General features: G+C 37.7%; 1 pseudogene across 1 annotated transcript in view; it reads right to left on the reverse strand.

Annotated features, from left to right (window-relative positions):
• LOC149001635 (TMV resistance protein N-like) overlaps positions 1-15,993 on the reverse strand; it is a 40,600-nt pseudogene extending 24,607 nt beyond the window's left edge. Inside the window, exon 1 of the transcript XR_016170116.1 lies at positions 15,412-15,993. The product of XR_016170116.1 is annotated as a TMV resistance protein N-like (transcript). The remainder of the gene's footprint in view (positions 1-15,411) is intronic.
• Positions 15,994-24,621: the final 8,628 nt, after the last annotated feature.

Here is a 24,621-nt window from a genome sequence, read left to right on the forward strand (position 1 = left end):
CCTTCCCCGTGACCAGATCCTGGAAGACACAGTAAGATGGGAAAAAAATCACTTTATAATTCAAGTCATGTGTAAGACTACTGATAAAGAGTAAGTTAGTAGAGAAAGAGGGAACATGTAGAACTTTAGACAAAGAAAGTGATGGAGAATGTTGAATGGTCCCTTTTCCAGCAATGGAAGAATAGGAGCCATCAGCAATTCGAACTTTATCAGTTTATCCTTTCCAGAAGTTGGAGAATATTGTAAAAAAGAGGAGGATAAACCTGTCATATGATCTGTGGCTCCTGTATCAATGATCCAAGGAGTAGAAACTGAAGAAGCTTGAAAGCTTGTAAAAGTTTTACCTGATATAGCAAGGTAGGAGTTGGTATGGGTAGTAGAGGAAGCAGTGGCAGAGGTTGTCCCGTCAATAGTTGTCATGTTGACAAAATTATCTGTAGTTCTTCAGTCATCAACCTTTCGAAGTAACTGAAATGTCGCAGAATACAATAGCCAAACCACCCAAACAAATGATAGAATTCAAAAAATACTTATAAAGAATACCATTTTTTTCTTTTCTGATTCTGATTCTGATTCTGATTTTGATGCTGATTCTGATTCTGATTCTGATGATATGGAAAATCACAAACAGGTCCCTGAAAGTTTGTAAATTTACAAACCTAACCCTCAAACATAGTATTTACGTTTTCTGTTTTTCTTTTTATTTTGGTTGGGCTGATCGAAACAGAAAACATAAATACAGCAGTAGTCTTCGCTCTTTAGGAATATCTTTCAACGGAAGTTGCAGAAGCTCCGGCAGTAGAAGCAGCAATAGTAGGAGCAGCGGCAGTGGCAGCGGAAGTTGCAGAAGAAGCAGTGGTAACCGATTCTAATCTGTGATTCTTATCGCAAGAAGCAGCAGCAGCAGGAATTCAAGAATTGCAGCAACAGGAATTCTTGTCGCGAGAAGCAGCAGGAAGCGTGGTTCTTCTCTTCTTCTTTCCTTTTTTTTTCTTCTCTGGTCTTCGAGGTGGAACTGAAACGATAGTGCAGCGGTGCGATGGGTTTGAAAAGGGAAAAAAATTCTGCCAAACGATGGTTGCAGAATTATGGTTTGAAGAATTGATTTCTGCGATGGTTGCAGAATTAGGTTGTAGAAGAACAAGAAAAAACTGCAAAGGGTTTTGGTGAAAAAAGATAATCTGCTGTGGGTTTATGGGTTTGAAGAAAGAAAAAAATAGAAGAAGATCCTAATCGAACTTAGGCTCTGATGCCATATTGAAAGAAACGATTGTAGTAGAATGGCTTATGATCAATGATCTCAAGCCGTCTATTTATAATTAAGTAGAAAGTAGACTATTACAAGGAATAGAATTCTACATGAATACAAACTCTAATTTAACTCCTATACAAACTCTAATTGAACTCCTAATAGAATCCAACACTACAACATATCTAATTAACCAAATACCTTCCCGAGTCTTAGACCCACGCTATCCTCTTAAGGTTCTTTTAGAAACGACAGCCTTTATAGTGTCACCTAAGGTTTTTGGATGTGTTGCCTTTGTCCGGAACCACCATGTTCATGGAAAGTTGGATCATCGTGGGTTAAAGTGCATTTTTTTGGATTATCCTCCTACAAAGAAGGGGTATAAGTGTTATCATCCTAATTCTCATCATTTTTTCGTCTATATGGATGTGTTCCAGGAGCAGATTCCTTATTTTTCCCCTACACCTCTATAGGGGGAGATTTTCAGTGAAGAGGTTCTAGTGTTAATTCCTCCTTTCGATATTTCTCCTGAGATTTCTACAAATGATCCTCCATTGGAAGATGGAGTGACCAGATAGGAATAGCTGGTGGATGATATAGAGGGGGAGATTATACCTCTGAAGACTTATCAAAGAAAGCAACGAGTGACCCCTTCTAAACCAAGCCAGTTAAAAGCTTTGGTTCTTGGTCCTAAACAATCCATTCCTCCAGGTGAGTCTGTCTTTAGCCCTTCTTTTGATCCTACTTTGGACTTACCAATTGCATTAAGAAAGCAGCCTCGAACTTGCACCAAAAATCCTATTTCCAATTATGTTTCATATCAGTCCCTATCCCCAGAATTTCAAAGTTTTATTTCCTTTTTGTTCTCTACTTTTGTTCTTAACACTTGGCAGGAGGCATTATCTCACTAAAACTGGAAGGAGGCTATGGATGAGGAAATGCAAGCTCTGGAGAAAAACAAAACGCGGGACTTGGTGACTTTGCCCACAGGAAAGCAGATTGTTGGGTGCAAATGGGTGTTTGTGATCAAGCACAAGGCAAATGGAACTGTTGAAAGATACAAGGCAAGATTGGTGGCCAAAGGCATCACTCAGACTTATGGCATTGACTACTAGGAGACATTTGCCCCTCTTGCCAAGATGAACACAGTTCGTACTATTATTTCATGTGCAATTAATAAAGGGTGGAGTTTACAACAATTAGATGTGAAGAATGCCTTTTTGCATTGAGAACTCCAAGAGGAGGTATATATGGATGCACCACCTGGGTATTCTACTACTGAGACTAATGGAAAAGTGTGCAAGTTAAAGAGGGCTTTATATGGGTTGAAGCAATCTCCAAGAGCATGGTTTGGAAGGTTCCATAAGGCAATGATATCTAATGGCTATAAGCAGAGTAATAAAGACCAGACTTTGTTTATTAAAAGAGGTGGTTCCCACACTACTCTACTTTTAGTATATATGAATGATTTTGAGAGGATGAGATTTCAGCATTGAAGACTTCTTTGGGAACCAAATTTTAGATCAAAGACATGGGAAAACTCAGATATTTCCTAGGTTTAGAGTTGGCATATTTTGCCAGCGGTGTATCTCTATCCCAGACTATACAATGGATCTTCTTGAGGAAACTGGGATGCTAGGATATAAGCCTGCTAAGACTGCTATTGAGCCTAACCTACACTTGAAGGCAAAGGAAGGAGAACCAGTTGACAAGATAAGGTATCAAAAATGGAAAGTTGATCTATCTATCTCACACTAGACCTGACATCACATTTGCAGTTAGTCTTGTTAGCCAGTATATGCATGATCCCTACTCCTCACATTTGGATACAGTATATCGAATCTTGAGATACTTGAAGGCCACTCCAAGAAAAGAGAATTGAATTTCAGCTTATGGACATTTGAAGATTGAGGCACATACAGATGCAGACTGGGCAAGATGTCCAGATGATAGAAGGTCTACCTCTGGGTATTGTGTGTATGTGGTAGGTAACCTTGTGACTTGGAGAAGCAAGAAACAGGCTGTGGTTGCGTAGTCTAATGTCGAGGCTGAGTTTAGGGCGATTGCTTAGGGCATTTGTGAGGAACTATGGCTTAAAGGGCAGTCTAATGCCGAGGCTGTTGGGATAGATTTAGAGGTTCATATACACATGGTGGGAGATCTCGCGAGCCGAGATCTCGCGAGATATCTCACTATCTTGCAATAGCGAGACGAGATGGGAGGCGAGAGATGAGAGATGGGAGATCTCGGTTCGAGATCTTGCCCTCACAAGATCTCCCCAATATCTCGGCGAGATCTCGCTTAAGGTGGGAAAACCACCTGTTTAGGGGGTTTAAAAAGCCCTTGTCTCACTCGAGAGAGGCATATCTCGCCTCTCTCTCACTGGAAGTGAAATTTTGGCCGAAAAAGTCGATTTTTGGCTGGAATTTGTTAGGGATTCAACTTCAAAACATCATCAACACATCTACAACAGCAGATTCAAGCATATTTCAAGTGATTCAAGCCTATTTCAAGTGATCTTCAACAAAGGTAAGATTTTCCCCCAAATTTGAATTTTTTCCAAATAGAAGGTTCTACAATGGGTGTGTGAGTGTGATATAAATATATATTGATGATCAAGCTTTGATCTACACTTTCATGGAAAAAAAATTAATTTTCTGTTATTAATTTTTTTTTGAATTTTTCTTATTTAAAAAATATATTACCTACAAAATTAAAATTATAAATTATAAAAAAATACTTATGATATGAATGTGATTATCACTATGTTAAACTACATTTAGAGGGCTACAATCTCATGTATTCATATTTAGATTATCATGCTTGTTGTATTTATTTTTATTTTTTTATATAAATAATTAAATAAAAAATGAAATATAATAATTTATTAAAAAAATCTTCTTCTTTTTTTAATGCTCATATTATGTAGTTTATTTTAAAAATACAAACATGTCTATTTGAGCATTGTATATATGTTATCTTAAAACAAAGTGTGTTTTTTTGTTTTATAAATTGTTTTTACGTATGTAAAAATTATTCTAATGATTATTTGGGAACATTCATGTATGTATTTTAGACTTTCAGTGCTGTACATTTGTATCTTAAATGACAACTAGTGGGACTAGCGGCACTGGTAGTGGGACTCAGTACATTGCTTGGCAACATGGGGATCCACTGACTGCCGACAAGAAAAAATCTCAATGCAACCAGATTAAAGCAACATTTGGCTGGTGGCTACAAAGATGTTTCCAAGTGTCCCAATGTTCCTTATGAAGGGCAAAAAGTAATTGCAACAACTTTAAAGGGAGGTGAACAAAAAAAGGACGAGATGGCACAAAAGCATAGGGAATTTGAGGATACAGTGTTGTCTAGACCTTTTGTTGATGTTGATGAGGAGTCAAGCGACGATGAAGAGAGGAGGAGGGTTATGGGTGTTGAGTCACGGGCCGAGTGGAGACAGATGAAGGCTGCAATGGAAGCTAGTAGACAGTCCTTACATGTTGAGAATGTGAGGCAATATGAACAGGTGGTTCGGGGTCAGGAGCATCCATGCCACCTAGACATAGTTTTCAGGGAAGTGAGAGGACTGAAAGGATGAGGAGGACTACACATTATGATGCCACATTTGACCAAGACCCCTCCCTCTTCAAACATTAAGACATCTATCAAAGAAGCATTCCATACATGTTTGCTGGAGGTAAAGAAGGCAATAGGGAGGAGGAAGCTAGGTTGGCAATCAGCAAATTCATGCTCTACAACAACATTGCAGCCAATGTAGCCAAAACACCATACTATCAGGGGATGATCAATGCAGTTGGTAGAGCAGGTGTAGGGGTTAAAGGCCCAACAGCTTGGGAAGTAATGAAAAAATATTTACCAAAGGTAAAGCAGGAGGTGGATGAATACATTGGTTCATTAAAGGAAAAATGGAGTAGATATGGATATGGTGTTACTGTGATGGCTAATGGATGGGCTAGTCCTACTAAAAAGTCCATTATTAATTTCATATTGAGTTGCAATGGAAAGACATCCTTCCTTAAGTCAGTGGATGCCTCAGATAAAATCAAAGATGCTGACTACCTTTACAAGCTTCTTAGGGAGGTGGTCCTCGAGGTACGACCAAAGAATGTTATCCAAATTGTCACAGATAACGGTGCTAACTTCAAAAAAACTGGTGAAATGTTGTTGAACAAGAAGAGCAGCAGGATCCACCTCTTTTGGACACCATGTGCAGCACATTCGATTGATCTTATGTTGAAGGACTTGGGAAAAGAAAGTCAATCAATGCTGTGGTTAACAGGGCTAGAAGGGTAAGTAATTTTATTTATAACCATGGTCATGTGCTGAAGATGATAAGGAACCACTGTAAGGGTAATCTAGTCAGACCTAGATTGACTAGATTTGCCACCAACTATGTAGCCATGAAAAGCTTCCAGAAGAGAGTGGTGGGTCTACGGCACATGTTTGCAAGTGAGGAGTGGTTTAATTGGCATGGATCTAGCCATCCTGATGCAGTACTAGCCCAACAACCATTGCTGATGATTCTTTTTGGAGGCAGTTGAATAGGACAATGGGCATTATAAAGCCTATTGTGTATGTTTTAAGGATGGTGGATTCGGAGAATAAGCCCACAATGCCCCCACATATATGCTGCCCTCCAGCAAATGAAAGAGTTGGTTAGAGCTGCTGCCCCTAGCTCCTTCAAATCCTATGAGAGGATCATCGATAATAGATGGGAGACGCACTTGATGCATCATTTGCACTTGGCTGGTGAGTCACTTTTATGACTTAAGATTTTGTTGTATACTTTAATTTATATTCATAATTTGTTATAAGCTTATAATTTATAAACAAGTAAACAACCAAATTTTGTATTTCCACAATGCAAGCTTACTACCTCAACCCAAAGTACCATTACAAGAATGATCTGGGGCTTAATGTAAGGTTGATGAATGCGGTGCAAGATGTGGTGGAGAAGCTTGTGTCAAATCCCGTCAGGCAAGGGACAATTAATGGAGAGGTGAGAACTTATTCAATTGTTTCTTCAACTTATTGCATTAGTGCATTAAGCATATACATAATACAATAATTGAAGAATTTGTGTATAGATCAGGGAGTTCAGGGATGCCTCTGCGAGTTTTGGAAAGCCTTTTGCAGTTGCAACTAGGCAAAAAAATGATCCTGGTAAATAGACCATTACTATAAGTCATTAAGTCTATAACTCTGTATATGATAATTGATAAGTTTTATGAATATTAAGATTTACTCGCCTAATGGCTAATGAATTCTTATTTTTTGTTATGCAACTGACTGGTGGGTGCTATATGGAACTAGTGCACCAAATCTCAGGGACATAACAATTAAAGTACTCTCACAGACTTGGTCATCCTCTGGTTGCAAGAGGAATTTGAGCACCTTCTCGCTCATCCATAGTAAGGTACGGAACAGATTGGGGAGTAAGAGGCTTGAGGACTTAGTGTATGTGCATTACAACATGAGATTGAGAGTAGGGCGCATATAAGATGATATAGATGATGACAATCACGAATCGATTGAGTTGACTGATATATTCCACGAGCCCCCCGCAGAAGATGAGGAAGATGATGTCATATATCAGTGGGTTAGGGATCGAGGTGGCCCAGTGCTGGATGGGCCAGGAGGGCAGCCGGATCCTACCATTGCTGCTGCTATGGGCCCAGATGTTGTGGCTGAGCACGTGTCTTCTAATGAGGGTCAGGCTGCTATAGCAGCATCAGAAGGACCAACTGTACCATTTGTGGAGCCGCCTGGTCGACTTGAAACAACTGAGGTGACAACTAGTAGTGGGGATTCAGATGATGGTGATGATACCAGAGTGCCAAGTGGCCCATGTCAGTCATCGAGTCATGGAGGCAGTCAGGTTGGTGGTGTTGCTGGTGGAAGTCAACATCAACAAAGGGAGTCACCTCCACCAGGTCCGAGTCATCCGAAACATGCGAGCCACAGTTCCCCTATCTCTCGGACTTATGCTAGGAGTAGGAAGAGCATATCAAACCAGGGGCAAACGAATGATGATGCGAGCATGCATGATCTTGAATTGAACATGGGAAGCATGAGCCTAGATCATGGTCACAGTGATTCACAACAGCAAAGTTTGGACAGTTTGCAAACATCGAGGTACCTATACGGGGATCAAAGCACCGGGTCAGATTACGGGTATTCTTCCTATGGAGAGCATGCTATTCCTTAAGACCATGCACCTAGAGAGTACACATATGGGAGTGAAGGTGGGTTGTTAACTGAGTGGTTTAGAAACCCCTACCCACATACTCAACATCAATATGAACAACAAGAAGAATGGCACTTTCACCCACCCACGATTGGCAGTTATCCCATAGTGCTATTCCTCTAGTATTCTGACATGGAGACATCAGTTCCATATAAACTGATATGTGACATACTATAGTGATGGGTTGACTTGGGAGTAATATGTGGCCACCGTTCAAAATCAATTGATGCAGAATGCTGAGTGATACTCTTATAGTCTTGTAAGTTGTAATCTTGTTACTCTTGTCTCTTGTACTCTTGTAACTTGTGAGTTTTGATTGTGAACTTATGGATTATGATTTATGACTTACTAAAAGTCTAAAACTTCTTATGGTTGTAAAATTTTGAAGACATTTAACTATTGAAGTTCTTTGATAGTTTGATTACTTGAATACATGATGTGTAATGTTAATGTATTTGATACTTGGTAGTTGATAACTTGAAGTCTTGAATTACTTGATATATTTACATTACACGTTGTTTAACCTTGCATTTCACAGAATTTCGGTTTTACACATAGGGTCGACTTAGAAGACATACTTAGGGTTATTTTCTCACAAATCTAAGGCCACCAATGTGTTTAAAAGGCCTTAAATAGGCTAAATACCAAGTTTCAGCCCAACCGGGGCCCTAAAACCCACCGAGATAGGCCACTGAGATGACGCCAGTTTTTGGGTAGATCTCGACCGAGATCTCGTCATCTTGGTTGAGATCTCGCTCGAGAGCAAGATCTCCCACCATGCCTATACAGTTATACTCAGATAGTAAATCAGCGATCAGCATAGTTCATAACCCATTACAACATGATAGAACGAAGCATGTGGAGATTGACAAACATTTCATCAAAGAGAAGGTTGAGGTTGGGTTGATCCATATTACCTTTTTTAATTCAAACGAGCAGCGAGCTGATGTGCTCACAAAGAGCTTGAGCACGAAGGTATTCAATTACATTATGAGCAAGTTAGGCACTTAAGCATGATAAATATCTATGCTCAAACTTGAGGGGGAGTGTTAAAAGCATGGACTGAGGTTTTCTAATTAGAGTAGGATTCTGTTTCCTAATAAGTCTAGAGTTAGTTTTTTACTTAGTGTAGCACTTTACTAGATTGTAACTATAAATACCCTATTGGGGTTTATGAATAAATAACTTCAGAGCAATTCTTCACATTACAACAATTTGCCTTCCTTTTGTCTATCACTTAATTAAGTCTTTAACTACTATCATACCATAGCATAAACCATGCAACATGCTACCACATCTGTAGAAGTTCTAGCTAGATGTTACTTTAGGTTAGTGACCACCTCCCATAAACTTTTGTCAGGCATTGAGTTTTTCCTCTTATCGATTGATAGGTCTACAATACTGCCATGCCATGTCATCTCCAGGAGTAGCAGGCTATCCTTATGAAATCCCCTCCCCCGGCCTCTGGGAAGTCCTCTCTCCAACTTAGATGCCGCGTATATGCTCATCAAGGCAGGAAAATATTGCCTCTTCATGTATCGGAACAAAATCGAACAACAATGAGGGTCATTGGGATTTTAACAATGGAATTGGCATCGTTGTGTAGTAAGTATGTGAAGACCACACTTCAAATTTTTGTTCACCTTGAGGACAAGGGGAACTTCGATGGGCCAATAGTGTTAGGACCCTAAGTTATGCCATGTGAAGGAGAGCAAGATGGGGGTTACAAATAAGGAGGAAGATGTGAGAAGAGGGTATGGAATGTATATGTGAATGGTTTTGGGCATCCTATAGCTAACGGGCAGCATGTTGTGAAGGTGACTGGCACCATTAAAACCAGACTATCTTTGTTAAGTTCTTGGTTTTGGTATTACTTTTCAGATTGGACTCATGCGTTCTTACCAGCTTCTCAACAAAAATTGGTGGGTAAGGCTACGTAGGAAAATTCTCCCCCCCCTGGAGTCTACTTCTGCAGAAGCCTTGGCACCAAGTTCGCCCTTTCTATAAACTACTAGTCTAGAAATCTAGCCACATGTAAGAATACGTTGTAAGAAAGAATTGGGTTGTAGATTTGGGTTTTAAGTAGACCTACTTTCCATTTTTTGGGTATCCTTATTGAGGGTAGATTTGCAAGGATCTTTTGTTTTTCTTGTAAAGACTCCCACCCTGGAAGATTTGATTTGTTTTGTATTTGGTAAGATATTAGTATAAATAAAGCTCATGTTGTGTCCTTCAGACACAAGTCAGTTTTCCAGATGCTGATTGAAGAAGAGCAAGCTGAGGGATACTCAGGATGTGGTGTTTCAAAAGGCGGATTGAAGAAGATTGACGATCTCTGTGGTTTTGTTTAGAGTTACTAAATCCTGAAGTTTCTGAAGTTCAACAGTCTGTAAGTCTAATATTCTGCTTGTGATTTTACATTTATAATTACTAATACCCAATAGTGATTCCTGGTTTTCCCTCATATCAACTAGTGGCAAGTTCTTTGCTAAATTGGGGAGGGTGAGCACTATTGAAAGAAAAATTCTCCACTTAACAGAACCATTTCGCAAGGTGGTGGAATTTTTTTTGGAAATTGCCTATTCACCTAAAATTTAAATCTTTCTTTCAACGTGTCTTAAATGCATGCATTCTATTAAGGCCATACTATCTCTGTGGACGAACGTACATCCTTCTTGTGTATTGTGTGGCAATGTTACGGAATCAATTTTGCACATTGTGGCAATGATACTGATGCAGAATTGGCAGCATATACTAGGAAGAGAAAAGCCCAATGGTCAAGCCCATCAAAACCTAAGGAAATTATCCAAAACAGCCCATGGCTTGCATGGGCTAGGACTATTGGAGTGGGTTAAAATGAGCCCATGGTTTCATGGGCTTGGAACACTTTAGTGGAAGAACAACAGCCCACCTATTTTGAACTAAGCCCAAGTCTAGCTTTGAAAAGTCAACAAAAGGAGCTAGTAGGTGGTGTTGGTTAGTGGTGTGGTAGGTGGATGTTCCCATTAGTATTTTGGGTAGTGGTGTTGTGTAGTGGTTGAATGTTTTTATTATTGTTTTGGTTAGTGGTGGAGTGTAGTAGGTGGATGTTTCCATTAGTGTTTTGGTTAGTGGTGGAGTGTAGTGGTTGGATGTTTCCACTATTGTTTTGGTCTCTTTAGAGTGCTATATCAGAGACTCATGTAAGAAGGGAGGACACAACTTATGAATTGAAATCCAATTGCTTGCTAGCATTCCTCCTCTTTGGAGAACCCTTGTGTTTGAGCAAGGTAGGTTGGTGTTTGATCCAATCGATCCACCTTGCGGTGTGAAGCCCGGGTGTGAAGACTCCTTGTGTTTGATCAAGGAAGGTTGGTGTTTGATCCAATCGATCCACCTTGCGGTGTGAAGACTCCTTGTGTTTGATCAAGGAATGTTGGTGTTTGATTGATTTCCTTGTGTTTGATCAAGGAATGTTGGTGTTTAATCCAATCGATCCATCTTGCGGTTAAGACTCCTTGTGTTTGATTAAGGTAGGTTGGTGTTTGATCCAATCGATCCATCTTGCAGTTAAGACTCCTTGTGTTTCATCAAGGTAGGTTGGTGTTCGATCCAATCGATCCACCTTGCGGTGTGAAGCCCGGGTGTTACATGTTACATGTTACATTGTTATTGTCACTTTCTTCATCATAATTCTGCCCCTTGTTTTGAAGATCGATTCAGCCCGTTTGGTTATTTGTTATCATCCTTGTAGTACCACTTTAGTTTCAGCCCTCTTTTCCATCTAAACTCTGTTTCTCTTTAAGTCTATCAACTCTGCAATTGACTCCCTGTGAAAAGGTCCTATTTGGGTACTGTTTTGATTTATCAAATTCAGTATCCACTTCATTTGGCTACTGTTTTGCTTCAATCAAATTCCGCACCTACATTAGATACGGAATCAATTTTGCACATTTTCATTTCTTGCGAGACGAGGAGGATCTAGGCGGCAGGACCCTTAGGATTGAGAATTGAGCATCTTAGTCAAAGATCCATCCTTCACCTCTGCAGCTCTCTCTCTTCTGATTTCAGTTTGGATAAAAACACAAACATAGGTTTACCTTTGTTTTCATAATCACATGCTACTTTATTTGGTGTGAAAGAAACAATAAGGTATTTAATGATCAACCCTCGAACCCAATAAAGGTATTGAGCAATATCTCTAGATGGATAAGGGATTTGAACTTATCATCAACGGAATTAAAAAATAACCATTGCGAAAAATCCAGATGGGAAAAACAACTCGCATCAAATAGAATTATCGAATTTGCATTGCCATTGTCCTTTGTATAAATACATAAAAGATACTCATTTCCCTATCCTAATGTGTGCAGGGGTACCTAATGAATGGCTAAACAGGACCAAATGGAGTAACGGGCTTTTTTGGGATGGAGACATCCAACTTATTAGCTCTTGAGAACTAGGACTTAGGGATGATCTTGAGGTCCTACTCTACAGAATGAAGGAAGGAGTAGATCAAGCAAAGCAAAGAAAAAGATACATAAAAGGAATATGGTGCAATAACACACAAGCACTTGAATTGCTCTCGCAACCGAAAAAAGAAGCATGGCCCAATATCTTACCCCCCCCCGGCAGAAATTGGAACAAGTACAAGAGACAACTTTCTGCCATTTTAGATCTCCCACACTCATGAAATGGTTTGCTAACTTAGCTATGGAATCCTCCAACTACTCTAGTACGAGGAATGTAGACTTAACTATGACATGTAATTTCGACTTTAAGTAGTACCATAAGGGTATTTATCTCTTTCATCAAAAGATTATTAATACTAAATAACTACTTTGTTACCCTTGGGCCTTGATTGATTTCACTTCAGTTTGCTCTTATAAAGTTATAATGCTTGTATTATACTTTCAAGACTAACGATTTTGTATTATTCTATTTAGTACTAAACCAATGATATGATGAAATTCTGAACAATTTAAGTTATTTGATATATCTTATCACTTGGTTTTCATTTGTATCAATTAATGGTTATGTATTTGGAGTTTTATAAGATTACATATTCATTCTTTTAGCATTTTGGTTTCGAACTTAGGTTCAAGTTGAAACTCATACATAGGCTTGTTTTCTCACAAATATAAGACTACCAGTGTGTTTAGAAGGCCTAAAATAGGCTAAATACCAAGTTTCAGCCCAACATAACCCATAAAACCCCTAAGATAGGCCTTCAAATTCACTTTGAGTTGGCTTGAATTACCACATCTCGGCACAAGATCAAGGTATTTTGGCTAATGCAGATCAGCCTCGAGATCAAGATTTCTTAACATGGAGCAAACATCAAAGCACAAGCAACCTCCAACAAGTGCCAAAAAAAATTTTCAAGTATGCCATTCTGAGAAGTGTCAACACACCTTGGATTTTAAAAAAATTATATTAATTCACTTAATTTTTTCAGTTTTTATATTAATTCCTTTACTTTTTCCAGTTTTTTTACTCCCCACATGTGAAATATCACTATTTGGCATTCCTTTTAAAAACTAACTCCTCAATCCCTATTTATTCTCCCCTCTCTTCTCTCTCATCTTTTCTTCCTATTTATTCTCTTCTTTTCTATAAATGTGGGTTAAAGGAAATTTTTGAAAAAAAATCTTATTAGGTATTCATAAAATCATTTTTAATTAGAAACTAACTCCTAAATCCCTATTTATTCTCTCCTCTTTCCTCTTTTCTTCCTAGTTACTTTCTTCCCTTTCTATAAGTGTGGGTTAAGGAAAATTTGGAAAAAAATCTTCTCCAAAATTAGGTACTCTTTCTCTTTTTCTCAATTTTTTTGTTATTTTTTTATTCGATTTTATGTTCTCTGTTTCTTTATTTCTTCTACAATTTTTGTTATTTGATTTTATATTGTGAATAAAATGTTTATAGTTAGCAACTACCATTGGTTTACATCTCTTACCTAAAAAAAAATTGGTTTGCATGTCTTACCAAAGAAAATTTTGGTTTGCATCTAATTTTTTTAGGGTTGAAGTTATGTGGTTTTCTTTTTATTTTTTTATTGTTACTTTAATTTAACTCTATTTTGTCAAAAGAAAATATCAATAATTTACTCTTTTTTTCAAATATGTGTGGGCCCCATAAAATATAGTAAGCCTATTCCTTAATATAATAAAATAATTCAGAGGTATGACCCCCAGTGGGTCTTATAAGGGCCCACACAATGTGTGGCAAAAAAACATTAGTGCTTCTCCAACGGGAAGGTTATCTGAACTTTCATTCTTTGCCCCCCCCCCCCAATATTGAATCTTGGTTCCACCCCTGTTAGGTATACCCAACTAACACAAATGTGACAGTTAATAAAATTATAAACCAACCATACCCAGAGAGAGAATAACGAGTAAGCTCCATACATCAAAATGAATGAGATCAAAAGGACTATCAATTCGTTTATTAGAAAATGAATAACTAGAACATGTACATTTAACAAAAACACATATTTCATTCAAAAATAAAAATAAAAATTGAGTTTTTTCATGCTATCCGTTTAAGTTTTTTTGGTACAAAGGCGCTTTTTATATATAGGGATAGGGATATTACATATGCCGCCGGTAGGAGTTGAACCCATGACCTCTCCACTGAGAAGTCAGGATCCTAACCATCCTACTACTCCTCCATTGGCAGCTATCCGTTTAAGTTGGGCCTAAATACCGTTACTTTTTGACCACTTCACTGTTAAGTTTTCAAATTTTGAAATGTGTTAAGACTCAAATGCCCTAAAAATATGATCCAAGGGTATTGCTCAAGCCATTTCATCACAATATGAAGGGTATTGCTCAAGCCATTTCATCACAATATGATCCAACAATTGAGAATCAAACTGTTAGTATACTTGTTAATAAAAAAAATTATAAACACTCAGTTGGCAAAAGACCCACGCTTCCATATAGGAGATCATTTGAATCCCCTCGGGGCCAGAGGCGAAACCCGCCTATATTAATTATATAAAGCTCCCTCAAGGATGTAGTCATGCTGCATGCAAGCTGGCCCGGATGAACCTTGGATCCAAAAACAAAAACAAAAAATTTATTTTTACATTCAAGATTTAATTTTTATAAATTTACAAAATAAATCCTTGGATCTACCGGATTCCAAACCCCATTGGATATACAGTAAATGGTATTCTCACGCAGGGGTACTGCTATCCTCGTAGGCATGTCTTTCTTCTCTCTTGGTTGGATCATTAAGGGTTCCAACTCTCTCCCTTCTAAACAAGATGAACATCCTCCTCCTTCCCTATCTTCCCGTGTTACTCGATGATCATGACGATGATTTGCCCTAATTTCTATCTTCCCTTTTGTTTCTCATGTTGTGTATATGTTTTGATAAAGTTCTGTAAATTTTCTTTCCTACATTTGCTTGATTGAGGCAATTTCTGAGTTAGGTTTCAATTACTAAATCAAATCAAAGGGGTTTTCTTCCACCCGTTCAAAAATGTGTTTCGGATGAAGACCTTTCCAATTCCAAGTGGATATTTGAGTTTCGTTCTTGCGCAGCGACCAAAGTTATTTCTTTCATCGATCCATCTCAGGAGACTGCAATTCTGGATTAATCAAAATCATATTCTATGGAAGTCTCGTTCTTAATTCGTGAAGTTTTTTTATCTGGCGGTGATTCTGAAGTAACAAATTGGTCGGTTGTGACAATGTGACGACGACGGTGATGGAGAGACGGTAATGGGAGTTTGGGATCGGGTATATCTAAAGATTTATTTTGTAAATTTATAAAAAATTAAATCTTAAATATAAAAATAAAAAATTTTATTTACTAGTACACCTCACAGTTTGATTCTCAACTGTCACCATAATCGACTCAGAGGTCTTGTAATTTTGAACTATATAGAGAATGTTAGGCTTACCCGTTGGCGATTTTGCTCAATTCCCACCCCTTCAAATTCGCAACCTCTCTCAGGGCCTGTTTCCATTCCTCGACGATAGTCTGATCGAACCTTTCGCTGTGGATCCGAAGAGCCTCCGCATATCCCCGGTTGCGGTCGATCGAGGGATCAACATCGTAGAAGATGGGCAAGACAAGTTGCTTCACGGTTTTTCTGCATTCAATCATCTTGACGAGCTCTTTGAGGCACCATTTACTTGATGCGTAGTTCTTGGAGAAAATGGGGATGGAGATCCTCGATTTCTGAATCGCGGATAGTAGCTTTGGACCTATCTCCTCTCCCGTGCGGAGTCGTTCATTGTCCTTGAAAGTATGAAATCCAGCATCATCCAACGCATTGTAGAGATGACTGGAAAAGGTATTACGAGTATCTTCCCCTCTGAAGTTCAAGAATACATCGTAACTCCGACCAGATGAGGGATTGGAAGGACCTGCCATCGAGACTTAATTCTCCGAAACACGACTGTTTTTCCCCTCTTCGATTCGATTGCAGAGCCCAATATATTCCCAAGACAGTCACTCAAGGCTGTTTTACTTACTTCTCTATGAGAGAGAAAGAAAAGTTGGACAAAATTTTAAATTGTATGATTGACGTCATTGGACCGATTTCTCGCTTCAGCAGGTTGTGCCAGTGACATGGCCGTGTTCCTCGGAATTTTTTTCAAATATTTTTCTTGTTAAGTCGTAGAGTTTATATTAGTGGTGGAGAATATTCCTAATATATGCCGGTGGGTGCGATCCCATGGCCTTTTTTTTTTGATTTTTTTCTCTCTTAGAATGGGTGTTTTTTTTTTGGGTAGTTTTCATATGGACCCCTGAGGTTTGGTCCATGTCATTTTTAGTTCAAATAAATGGACACTTTGCATTTGGCTCCCCTGAGGTATTCAATAAGTTCAATTAAGGACAATTTGTAATTTTTATGACCAAAATACCCTCACATATATTCTACGGTAAGATTTGCATATTTTCTCTCTTTTATCTCCTTCATCGTCTCCATCTTCAGTCCGGCCTCGTCCAATCTCTGCGTTTTCTTCCTCCTCAACTCTGGCGACAGTTGGATAAAAGTATTTGCGACCACGAAACCTAGCAGATGGAAAACGTTGCTCTGCAAGTGCTTCACGAGCTGCAACCACTGCACCGCCAGAGATTTCTCCTTGCAGGCTAAATTCCGGCAGAAAATCAGCCATGGAATTAAAAATCTCATCCGGTAATCCAGTCAAGAAGTTGCAGCGTCAACAGAGTCCTGAATTAGTAACGACGACTCGAATTCCAGGAATCATCAAGAAGCTTGAACTTGAAAATCTCGTCGTCAATATTTCGGCTTGGAGCTTTGCAACGTCAACCGAGTCCCGATGTGGTTAGAAACATCGATAAAGTGAAATCGATCCAGGTCTTTTTGATTTCAGATATTTACTGGAATCATGGTGGGATCTCGCGAGATATCTCGCTATTTTGACATAGCGAGACGAGATGAGAGGCGAGATCTGCGAGATGGGAGATCTCGCCACATCTAGCCGAGATCTCGCCATATCTCGCCGAGATCTCTCGCCTATATCTCGCTGCAACCATAAAAAATTGCCAGAAACTTGATTTTTTTTTTTGAAATTTGTTGGGGATTCAACTTCTAAACATCTTTAAAACATCAAATTATCATCATTCAAGCCTATTTTAACTAGATCTACAACAAAGGTAAGATTTTCCCCCAAATTTGAATTTTTTCAAATAGAATATTCTACAATGGGTGTGTGAGTTTAGTGTAAATATATGTTGATCCACAAGCTTTGATCTAACTTTCATGGAAACCAATTTAATGTGACATTTAAACCTATATGTGACATACTATAGTGATGAGTTGACTTAGGAGTCATATGTGGCCACTGTTCAGAATCAGTTGATGCAGAATGCTGAGTGATACTCTTGTTGTCTTGTAGTCTTGTAATCTTATTACTCACATACTCTTGTGATTGTGATTGTGAACTTATGGATTATGATTTATGACTTACTAAAAGTCTAAAACTTCTTATGGTTGTAAAATTTTGAAGCCATTTAAGTTCTTTGATAGTTTGATGTGTAATGTATTTAATACTTTGTAGTTGATAACATGAATTACTTGATATCTCTACATTTCGGTTTTATACATAGGGTTGACTTAGAAGACATAGTTCGGGTTATTTTCTCACAATTCTAAGGCCACCAATGTGTTCAAAAGGCCTTAAATAGACTAAATACCAAATTTCAGCCCAACTGGGGCCCTAAAACCCACCGAGATGGGTCACCGAGATTACGCCAATTTTTTGGTAGATCTCGACTGAGATCTCGCCATCTCGGTCGAGATCTCACCATCTCGGTCGAGATCTCTCTATTTTGGAGTGGCGAGATCTCCCACCATGGCTGGAATTCGATTAACAAATACAGAAAATAAGAAACAAGATATAGATGATGAAACAGGGAGGGTAAGCAAGCAATGCAAAGAAAATAGGTGTTTTTATAGAATTAACAACAACAGAAAAATTGCTGTTTACCCTTACTATTGATTCTGGTTTCACAATCTAAAGACGTGGTACATAGGATAAGATGTTAGGAAAAACTTCACGAGAAACAAGAATTAACAGGGACGGAGGGATGAGCAGCAATACACAGAAGAAGAAGAAAAAGAAAAAAAAACTAGAGAAGAGAGACTTACAAGAGATTACGATTCCTACAATCGAAAGGTACAGTTTTGTGGGATTGAATCTGCTTCTTCTTCAGAATGATTTTAGGTAAATTGAAAACGGGTTGTGGAATTGATCTGCTTCTTCTTCAGGATGATTTCAGGTAAATTGAAAACGAGTCACTCGAGCAACAAATCCTTCTTCAACCTTTTGGACCCAGTAATTTCTCCTGGAAAATTGTCTTCGTCTTCCATGTTGTCGACGCCGGATTCTCTAGATTTTCCCTGTCGAGCTAAGAAACAAAGCTCGAAAAGTGCCAACAACGTTTTGAATTATTTATGACAAAAAAGACGTCTTCGATTCAAGAAGACTCGTTCCATCAATTTAAGCTTCAATGGAGATTCGCAAATGCTCTTGCTGAGTCTACTCTATCTGCTAAGAAGACTTCTAAATGGGAAAAATGGCAGTGGTCGTTGCAGCTCGTGAAGCACTTGTAGAGTGATGTTTTCCATCTGCTAGGCTTCGTGGTCGCACAAATGCTTTTATCCAATTGTAGCCGGAGTTGAAGAGGAAAAAAGGGAGATGGGGCGAGGCCGGACTGAAGATGGAGATGATGAAGGAGATGAGAGAGAAAATATGCAAATCTTACCGTAGAATAGATGTGAGGGTATTTTGGTCATAAAAATTACAAATTGTCCTTAATTGATCTTATTGAATACCTCAGGGGAGGCAAATGCAAAGTGTCCATTTATTTGGACTTAAAATGACATGGACCAAACCTCAGGGGGTCCATATGAAAATTACCCCTTTTTTTTTAATAGTTAAAGAGTAGAGTTTAGACCAACAGGGGTTGGTCCAAGTGGTAAGCAACTTGGTCCGCTTAAGCAAGGTTCTAGTATCAAATCCTTGTGGATGTAAAAAATCCCCGCTGAGAGACTCACCCACCACAACCAGGTGTGCGACGCGGGTCGAACACCGGTTTATAAACCGGGGTTGGCAACCAAAAAAAAAGTAGAGTTTACATTAGGGATTAGTGGGGGGAGAATATTCCTAATATAAATGCCGGTGAGTGCGAACCCACTATCAGCCTACTTTTATTTTTTTTATTTTTCTTGAAATGGGTGTTTTTTTTAATAGTGTAAATGTCATCTACAAACGTTAAATTTATCATATTTCCACAAAAAAGTAAGGGTGTCAATCGGTACGGTTTCAGTAATTCGGTACGATACCAACTTTGAATACCGAAAACCAGAACTGTACCGTACCGAATTTAAACTGTACGGTATAGTTTCGGTATTTAAAAAACGGTTCAGTACGGTTTCGGTATTAAATCGGTACAGAAAAACGGTTTAAATACGGTATCTAATGCGGTACAATTTTGGTACGAATGAACTTATGCCACTGTTGTTATTAGTCCATTAAGATTGTGATGAAATTGTGATCAACTAATCAATAGAATTTGAAATTAATAGAGATAAAGCAAGTAAATTTAATTAATAAATACAAAACAAGTAAATCTAAGAAGAGGAGTGAATGATAAAATGAAAAACTGAAATAGGGAATTAGGAATAAAGTAAAGGTAAAGTGTTTTAATTGTAAAATTACAATTTATATCCCTTAATTTGGTACGTTATTAATTCGGTACGGTACTAATTCGGTACGGTTTCGGTACATACCGACGGTATGAGTACCTAAAACCTGAACCATATTGAAGAAATTTGGTTTCGGTACGTACCGGACAGAATTTTGAATGGTACGGTACGGTGCGGTTTTCGACTTTGCGGTTTGGTACGGTTTAACGGTTTCGCTACGCAATTGACACTCTTACCAAAAAGTATGGATATTACTACTCAACAAATCCTGCGTTAATATTTTTTTATTTTATTTTTTATTTGTAGTAGGGGCAATCATCAATCACGGGTCGTTAGATCGCAATGCCACGTATATGTAAGAAAATGAAATGGTCGTGAAAAAAGAACGAGGCTCAAAGTTAGGTGGGGTCCGATAAAATAAAAAGCTTATAGTTGAGGCTCACATTTTCTTTCCCAATCAATAAAATTCCTTATTTTCATCAAATAAAAAGGAAAGTTGAATTGACCAAAAAAAAAAAAAGAAATTGAGATCTTGTATCCGTTGTACACATGATTCCCACCTTACACCTCTTTTTTTTTTTTTTTTTTTGGTATAACCTTACACCTCTTCATTACATAGATAAAGAACACACCTTGAATCCTCACAAAAATAAATTAGATGCAAGCCCACTAACTGCCAAAGGATTTGAGGTTAGATTTGATAGATAAAGAAAATTTATTGTAACTAAATTTCAACCCTTAGATTTAAGACTCACGTTGCTCATCTATAAGAAAACGGATAATCTATTTTCGTATTAAAAATTGATAGGATAAAAATCTCTTCACCAAACATTAGATGGGAGGCCTTGCCTGAATCCTGATAGAAAAATCAAAAGTTTATTCAAATGAGAATTCTCCTAATGTGTCATGAAGAAGCATGAGTAGAACAACAATTTCTAACCCATTAGAGAAAAAACCCAAACTAAATAAAAGAGACTATAATTGCATGGAGAGAAAATAAGGAACTGATTTCATGATGAATAGACATCATTTGTTGTGCATCATTCTTTGTTGTGCACAGCATTGCACATACATACCAAATAAAAGGCTGAGAAAACAAAGGAACTAAAAGGCTATTTTGGACTTTTCAAAATTAAAATTAAACTTTTAATCTCAGCCTTTTATTTTGTATACAGAGTGCACTGCTATGCATGGCAGATGATTTTTTTCCTTCCATGATTGCAAAACAAGATCAGTGTCCCCAAATAGACTCTTTAGAGACCTCTATAATAAGAAACCAATGTCCGCGAGACCAACTGACGTGCAGATTGGTTGGCATCGATGATGCCGTCAATCGGTGAGCTTAACCTTGATATTGAGGCTCTCCCTAGTCCGTTGCAATTGTTTGTGAAATTTAAAAGTAACCGCAAGCACACGGTATCGTGTAGCTAACGGGTCGATCTCAAGGAGATATACCACTTATAATTCAACTTCTTAATAGTAATGCGAGAGTGGAATGATTCAATTTTTGTTAACTAATTAACTAAACTAAACGATCCTAATCTATACGTCTAATGCAATCGAATTGAAACGAAAAATAAATTAAACACAATCAATGCATAAATAAAAGACAGGAAAAAAAATGCGAACAATAAAAATAAAAAGGAAAAAAAAGTAAAACTAGTTAGTATGTTAAAGTAGTCAGTAAAATTTAGTTCATAGCTAAAATGCAGATGCAACACCACCCGTCACCAGAAGCAGAGGCACTACTGTAGGCTTGCTCCGATTATGTGGTCCGAAATGATGAATGAATAGGCAGAAAGTAAATAACAGAAAGTAACTAACAAAGCAATAAACAAAGCAATAAAAGGAAAAGGAAATAGCTAAAATGCAGATGCAACACCACCCGTCACCAGAAGCAGAGGCACGACTGTAGGCTTGCTCCGGTTATGTGGTCCGAGATGATGAATGAATAGGCAGAAAGTAAATAACAAAGCAATAAACAAAACAATAAAAGGAAAATGAAGCCTTAACCAAAGAGAAGTACGACTGTAGGCATCTCTGATCAAGGATCCAGGGGAAGAGAGAACAATAAATAATGCTGAAAGTAAATATTAAATTAAGAATATGGAGGGGTAGATAGAAGCAGGAATGGAGGGAGGAGAGAAGATTAATAAAGAATGTTACTTACTTGCGAATTGAACAAATGATTCGAATCTCAACCAACCCTAACAACCAGATCTAGATCTAGAATGATCTAAATCTGCAATTGCTAGACCCAGAAAAAAACGAATCTAACAACTTGAAACTTGAACTTCAAACTTGAACTTGAATTGCATTACATAAAAAAATTAAACCTAAACATTGAATCTAGAAATTTAAATCTCACAAATGCAAGCAAAGAAAACTAGAGAAAGCCTAAATAAATTGAAGAGAGAAGAAAGAATGCTTCTACTAAGCTCTAGAACATGTTCTCCTTTGATGGAGTATGCTCTCCTTTTACAGAGTTTACATGAGATATGAAGCACGGCTAAATTTGAATAAAACTCAGGGTTTTTATCTGACTTAGTCAATTAGGGTTTTGACATACTAATCGCGCCAACTTAGAGAGATCAGATGCATAATTCCACCGTTGGATTTGAGGTTTAAGTAGTTGTGAAGCTCTACTCCAAAAATTAGCATGATCGGACATTGGATGACCGTTCGATGAAGGGTTTGATCCAAACTGAACAGAGGCATTCAAAAACGGGATTTTTCCTCTTTTTCTTTCTGAATATAAATCTTTTTCCTCATTTTATTTCTTTAATTAAATCCAAGATAGGAGATAAGATATTGAGGTATGCAAGGACTCTTTTCCTTTGGACTCTCTCAATAATATCTCTGTAGATTTGATTTAAAATCGTAGCCGTAGATCAAATTTGCCTTCTTTATCTCTTCAATATTTTGGAGTTGGCCCATAATCACACATCTCTAGCCCATCATGCTCTAGATCAGGCCCATTTTCGCATTTGAGAATTTGAATGGACTTCTTGACGTGTAAAATAGCATGATTCAAGCCCAAAACTCCAAATATTTGCTTAAATCTTGAAAAGTCCTAAAATCTGCAAAAACAACATAAAACCCAAAGTAACTCCACTCTAAATGTATAAAATGCATGCTTTATGCCCTAAGATTTCACACATGAATGTGCTCATCAGCAATCGTTTGTTAGGAGGAGCGATTTGGTCGTCTTTTTTTAGAAATTAACTTGATATAATTTTTTTCTCTTTTTATATTATGTAATACTCGCCCTTGTTTCAAGAAAAAAAAACCACTGGAGCTGGAACAAAGTCTTATGTTATCAATTTACATATATCACGTAGCAATTACTTGGGGAGCCTCGTATCCTTTCAAAGTTATATTCACATATTCACCTAAGTAAGAAATTAAGTGTGCAAACAGCTTATGTTCTAAGGGTTCTTTGGGCGTGATCCTTTCAAACGTAGCAATGAGCGTCATGAATTTGGTTATTATGAAAGTCAATCATCATGCTATGTGACTACATGATAAGCATGCATTTACCATTATTTATTTGATTTAATTCCCCATACTTATTTAATTGAAGAGAGCTAATTGAGTATTTTTGTGTATTTTTCAGGAATAAGGTGATTTTGGATATTAGAGATAATATGGAGTAAAGTTGGCAAATATATTAGATATTGGTGGATTTTAAATCATGACATTCAATCTTGCAGTTCAAGAAATCATGAAAAGTTATATCTTAGCCAAATTGGAAACAGGTAGAGGTCTAAGGAACAAAATTGGTAATAAATCTGAAAATCGGGTAAATAGACCTACCTTCAGTATTTTGGGAATATCTATCTCGTATGAGCTTGGATTTCGATGATTCAAGATGCTATGGAACAATGTCGAAAATATCACAACTTTCCGGTTTTGAATTTTTCTAAAATCCGAAAGAATAAAGGTCAAATCGATGGGTAAAGAGAAGGGATTCATTTTGTGCATGAGACATAAAAGAGAAGCCAACCATAGAGAAGAGGAGAAGACGGCGAATGTGGCTCTCATCTCTCTCATTACTGAAGAAGAAGACCACATCTCTCTCTCTCTCCCCCTATGTTTCATCTTTATTTTTCTTATGAACTTTATGATAATGAGTAGCTAGTTCCTTTTCTTTGGGATGTAGATGAACCATGTTTATTTTATTAATTTGATTGTTCTGTATCTTCTAGTTGATTGTGTTTGAGTTTGGCCAAAGATGTTCTATAGCTCAGCAAACTAAGCGTGCCAAGCTTCCACAAAGGACGATAGTCTTGCGAAGATAGGGCATACCTAGGAAGACCATTCCTAATTTGCTTTGAAGTGTAGAGTTATATCGGTTAGGGAAAAGCATTGGGGATTCGAAATCCCAAAGATCTTCACATATTAATAATTAACGTTTTAGCATTAATTAGTAGATTTAGTTTAAATTTAGTTTTTTTTTTTGTTGTTGATAAAAACAGATATAGATCAATAATTACATTATTTGCCCTTCCCATGGGTCTTCCTCTCTTAATGCTATTTTTGCTATCAAACTAGCACTCTTAAAAATGTCTTGGTAATTATTTGTGCACATTTTTAATTCCTCTATGATGGGCAGTAAGAACATTAGATCTTGGATCGCTTCAAAGGGCCAGGGTTTTTTTGGCTTTGGTATAAGCTCTTTGATCTGATTCCACTGTTCCTCATTTGTTATAATGCCTTCAATCCGCAAATTGTGATTTTCCGCCCGTTTCAATCCCCGTACTAGTCCTTTTGCTATCGTAGTCACCAAGTTGTATTCCTTGTACTTTCCGCCCCAACAGTAGACGACTCTTCCGCAGTGAATTACACCCTAGCAGCATCCTGTTTCATTGTTTCCGTCTTTGGCCGTCCCTGCACAAAATAGCATCGTGAGATTTTCTGGTATTATTG

Source organism: Hakea prostrata, chromosome 10, assembly GCF_041222555.1.
Source record: "Hakea prostrata isolate BN-2017 chromosome 10, UWA_Hpros_2, whole genome shotgun sequence".
NCBI lineage: Eukaryota > Viridiplantae > Streptophyta > Magnoliopsida > Proteales > Proteaceae > Hakea > Hakea prostrata.